The following is a 5,773-nucleotide window of genomic DNA, read 5'->3' on the forward strand; positions in this document are numbered from 1 at the left end:
TTGTAAATGTCTCCCGGGGAAGAGTCTCGGTGGAGATCTGTGCGAGGATGTCGCGAAATGTGAGTTCCTCCTCGAAGAGTACGGGCGATATTGGTGGAACGTCGCCAACGAATTCCACGCTCGACGTGGAATTCGCTGGTAAAGGGGAAGTCTGTGGGCGTGATGGTGATGGAACGCGAGGCGTCGAAGCCCGCGAAATTGATGGAGAGGAGGCAGGTGATGGAGCGCGAAGCGTTGAGACTCGTGAGGGTAAAGAGGAGGTTCGGCAGAAAATGGGGGATGGAGTGCGAGGCGTTGGAACTCGCGGCGGTGATGTGTGACTGCTCTCCATTGATGAAGCTCCGACGCGATTGATGGATTGGAAGAATTCCCGGTAGGCCTGATCCAACAGGCTTCGCGCTCGGAACCTAGCTTCCCGCCGTCTTGCCGTCTTTCTATTGATTCTCTCATTGTTCACTATTAAGTGAATATAAGTTACAGATGTTAAAATATAATTCGGGTTGCGAAGATATGCTCGGAGGGAAACCGCAAGGAAATAACAGTTCCACTTACTTTTGGATGTGGTGACAGCTCAGATGCTAGAGACTCTGGCCCGCCGGACATTCACTCGGATTTATAAACACGAAGAACTTGTCTTCACTTCGAGAACTTTTCACTTTCAACTTTTAGGAAGGGTCCGTGGTGAGGATTTTGGATGGTAGAAACCTTGCAGTTGCCAAAGTTGGAGAACACAGGCTGGTTGCAGCAGAGCATAAAGGCAGGGTGGACGGAGAAGTTTCACAGAGGTTGCACGGCGACAGAGTGGTTGAGAGTCAGCGAGCGAGAGAGCCGGTCGGAGTCACGGATTATGTATCTTGGAGATACGGAGGAGGTTCTAGGGTGTGTTCCTTACGTCTAATTAAAATTTTGGATTTTTGGCCTTAACGGCCTTTCGGTGTATTAAATCTAACTTATCAACTAAGGTGGTACATATCTCGAAAAATGTCTCTCGGCTCTTCCGGTTGATTAAATTGAGTTCCCGCCTCCGACTTTTGGGAAGGGGAAAATAAAAGTATAAAAAAAAAGATTTACAATTTCCGTTACATGATGGAATTTCAATCGTTTATTATCCCGTTTTATGGGCCCGATAGGAAAATTTCTTTTATCAAGTTTTCCCGTCCTGTTGACGCCGAAATTATTTATTCAAGGAAGCGAAAAAACATTTAATAGGCAATATAACTTTCGCTGAGAAACGAATTTTTCGAGATATTTTGAAGCCCTTCGTGATTGTTCGAAAGGGAGGAATTGTGAAGTACGCAGGACGTAACATTAGAATTTATTTTCTAACATATTGTACATGTTGTATTCTATCATATTACATTCTTAAATTAATGTTTTTTATATTTCGTTATGTTTTGTTATGTTATTTATGTTTAATAAAATATTTCATTGACCTACGTAAAATTGCAAGTTTGTAATTTTTAACACGTGATAAAATGATTTTACCGCTTTAAAAAAAAAATATATATATATATATACAATATTTCATATCGTCGACCTGTGGAATATTTTCGCATGTGATATCTAATTTCGGAGTGTATCAAATGATGATATAAAGTAGATAAAAAATAAATAATATCAACCATAAAATTAAAAACAAAACTTCGATTATAGATGTGAATCATTAACGTACGCAATAGATACTATTGTACACTATGTATTACATGACCAATAAATGTATATTATGATAAATATTACTCGGTTTATTCTCCATTCTTCCTTTCAATTTCGCGATTTCAGGCGTTGCGATAATGAATCGCGTGCCGACGCATCTTGTCGCGAATAATAATATCACTCATAATAATAAATTTAAACTACTAAGTAATATTTAAAAAAATCTCCTTTGAAAAAATAATTAATTTTAAATAAATAATTAATTTTAAATAAAATAATTAATTTAAAAAATTAAAATTACAAAAAAATATCAAAACAAAACGAGATATCTTGGTGGAAAGAGAGAGAAACTTAAGAAAAGAGGAAGGAAGAGAGAAGAAAAAATGGAGAGAGAAAAAATGGAGAGAAAACATTGTGGCGGCGGCGGCGGCAGCGGCAGCGGCGGCGGACCTCGCACCGTGTGACGTTATGCCGAGCACCCCTCGCTTCACGGACCCCGCGCCATATTTCACTTCTTCGCCCCATGGACTCCGCACCTAGTGACGCACTTCCTCCATCTCTTGTTCCGCATCCATCGCTTATAGAGTGTCCCGTATCATGAAACTCTGCCCCTCTACTCTCCTCGGAGCTCCCGAGTTAGAACCGACCTTATATTGCTACTGTTATCGATAGTATTAAATAAGTACAGGGAAACAGCCTTTATTTGACGTATCGCTCAGACCAAAGGCCTTAGGTAAATCGGATAAACGCATTGGCATATAATTAATGTTATTGATAAATTTCATATGTCCGACCGTCATTACGATGATTTTTGTTTCATTCAAAATAATGCGCGGTTCATGGATGCTTTTCGAATTTTCTACTAAATATTTTTAGATAAATTGCGCGTCGAATTAACGCTTTCGCATTATGTGCGATATAAATAATTTGTTTGAAACATTTTGTTGTTCGCGTTGCGAAATCGACAAATTGTTTCACGGAGATGTTGGACGAAATACGAATTCGCACACTCCGCACCATTGGCAGCGCATCGTCATGTCATTTTCGTTTGCACATTTGCTTCGCAAATTTGTTGCGCTATGCAAAGAATGGATACTCACGTTTTTGATACTTACGAGCGTCTCGTCTTGCCGCGTTTCAAAATCATAAAATATAAACACGACACGACCATTTGTTTGTTCGTTTATCGCCGCGATTATCATTTTCATTTTCACACGACTTTTCTGCTCGCATTATTACGGTATTTATATCCTAGTCGAAGTCACCAGCTTTACGAACAAGAGGTCGCATGAAACACAAATAATTCGACGACTATAACGAACGATATGTTTTACAAAAGGCCGTGTCGCATTTATGTGCCGTGTTTGCGCGTATAAATCGAGCGCAATTACTACAAATTTTAATAGAATTACATATGCGCGAGATTTCCGTTAATAATTTTTCCGCTCGATGACGCTCGAAATAAGAATTACCAAAAAATGTACGGTTACACGCTTCGCACCTAATTATTTCCCTACCGTGATTTACGCACAGTAGCGACAACGCGGACATTTTTTCGCGCAACGATGTCTCCTATCGTTTCGAAAGCCCGTATACACGCTTCGCAATAACTGCCACGCAAACCTGCTGCCGCTCTTAAATTTAATATAGGGTTATATTTAATGTATATGAAGGTCGCGTCCGAGGGAAGCGAGTAATGCGCGATCATCGTACCTCGGTTTTCCACTTCGACCAAAATTATTAAAAATATAAATTACTATAGTGATATTTTCGGCAGCGAGAAACCGTTGAAAACGTTCGATTTCATTATATCATCATCTGCAACCTTCCTTGGGGATCGTGATATCCGCGCTCCTCGTTAACCAATCGCCAACTCACGCTGTAACGAAGAAGTCGCGTATCTTACCGATTCCCACCGTTCGTGCAATTCTCCCGTGCGCAGAGTACCACGTTCGCAGCTAAATCCTCGCCGCGAGGGAGCGAGGAAGGCACAGATTGTCAGAATTTTTTATTTTTAAAATCGACGCCTGTTTCGCGACGCCTTCGTGCGTTAAATTTATTTGATACATCCCCTCGCCCCAAAAATACCGTTACATTAAAAACGCGTATGGTGAAATCCATCGCGATATCGAAATCCTCGGCGCTTTGCGCTATCAAACTCATGAATTTCCATATGTCCTCGTGAGTCAAGTCTCGCGCCGGACGAAACAAAGGACTGCTGGGCCATGCGTTAAATTTACCGAATCAAAGAATAACCCCACGTAATCGTCCGGTCTGCTCAAACGTATCGCATACGCATGGATTTCGCATTTTCGAAATAACTCGCGATATTATTAGCACCTTCCGCGAGAGGACGTATCGCAAATATCGCCTCCCTGTCTACTATTTCAAATTTTCGAAATTTTCCGCCTATAATTCGATATATGTGAAACTTTCACTGACCCTGTCGTCGTCGTCCTCAGCGTCCTCGTCGGTTAAGCGATACTGGTACTGCTGCTGTTGATGCTGTTGCTGATGCTGCTGGTGATGCTGTTGATGAAGATCCGACAAATGATTCTGAAACCGGTGTAAATAAAGATCTTCTTCTTTGTGAAATGTCTCCTTCTCCTGTCTGTATTGAAAATAGGAAACAAAAAAAATATTAATGATAAATATTTTAATTATATTCAATTTTTTATGTTAGTGAATAGATTCCAGCATATCAAAAATATCTCTTATCTTGAGCAGTTTTCTCTTCGCTTTTTACAGACCATGTCAATCTAGCATAAAATGTTTATTATAAATTTATCGGAAAGAATAAATTATTTTAAAATTTTAAATAATATGAAATTTACCCTCGTAATTTTCTGGAGAATAGTCCGACCGTGTTTTGCACTGATGAAAAACCTCGATCTCTTCTTCTAAAAGCTTATCGCGCATCTGCTCAAAGGCTCTTCTTCTGTTTTTATTTTCTTCATCTTCGTCATTAGTTTCTTCTTCGTCATCGACATCTTTTTCTCCTTCTTCATCTTCTTGCCTTTTTTTGTCAACACCTTCTTCTCCTTCTTCATTTATATCTTCTTCTTTTTCATTTTCTTCTTCATTTTCTTCTTCCTCATATTTGGGTTCATTCAAATCGTTTATTTGTATTAAAAAAGAAACATCGTTATTATTATCATTTTTTTCAAGAATTAGCTAATACGAATTTTGTAACTTTTATTATTTTTATTTTTACTTTTATTATTTTATTATTTATTATTTATTTTTATTATTATTTATTTTTATTATTATTTATTTTTTATTATTTATTTTTACTTTTATTATTTTAAATAATTACTTATTCGATGTGTAAATTTCGGTGTTGGCTTTGCTCACCGACGACTTTGCCGTCTCCTCATCATCAATATTTTCTTCCACATCTGAAATAAAATTAAGTTTTTATTAATTGATTTCGATATTCAGTGAGCTAATTTTGAAAGCAATATTTGCTATTTTCTTATCTGAAACCAGATCAACCATTGGGATATCCTCCTCAGGCCGCGCGTCTATCCGCATTCGCACTCATCCTAAAAATCCGATATTTTAATTTAAAATCTGAAAATTTAGAATCTAGATTTTTAATTATATAAATTTTCTATTATTTTACTCACGCTCGTTTACTTTTTCCTTATCTCAATCCCCATAATTGGTAAGGATGCACAACCGCGATGTTATCTCCCGCTTAAAAAATATTTAAATTAGAATTTTTTATACTTACATATTCTAATTTCAATTTCCTTAAAAATAAATATTTACCTCCTTCGATTCGCCTTGTAAAATAAGCGATATGTCCGCCAGCATTATCCTCCCCCACACCCGCCATCGCACCGGTTATAAATTCTTTTATAATATTTAAAAGTTTTTTATTATTGAAATACCCTAACATGATGCTTAATAGGATTTCCGAGCACTCCGGTACGAATTTGTCAAAGGTGTTATAATTTATTTCTTTATCATCTTTTAATAATGAAATATAAACACCCGCGTTTATCGTCGGGTTGATATTCGCGCACACGATAAAAAATTTTCTCAATTTTTCACGAAGCGCCATTTTTTCACTATTTTAGAAATTTAAAACAGCGAACGAATCGGCACAGTAATG

The 5,773-nt window shown here is 37.8% G+C and overlaps 1 long non-coding RNA gene across 1 annotated transcript; it reads right to left on the reverse strand.

The window, feature by feature from the left end:
• Nucleotides 1-222: 222 nt before the first annotated feature.
• LOC148935682 (uncharacterized) lies at nucleotides 223-5,061 on the reverse strand. The gene is made up of 2 exons (XR_016140114.1): nucleotides 4,488-5,061; nucleotides 223-4,264 (listed from the first exon to the last, which is right to left on the reverse strand). It is a non-coding gene; the product is annotated as an uncharacterized LOC148935682 (long non-coding RNA).
• Between the last annotated feature and the right edge of the window lie 712 nt (nucleotides 5,062-5,773).

Source organism: Pogonomyrmex barbatus, unplaced genomic scaffold, assembly GCF_055798465.1.
Source record: "Pogonomyrmex barbatus isolate J1 unplaced genomic scaffold, ASM5579846v1 scaffold4, whole genome shotgun sequence".
NCBI lineage: Eukaryota > Metazoa > Arthropoda > Insecta > Hymenoptera > Formicidae > Pogonomyrmex > Pogonomyrmex barbatus.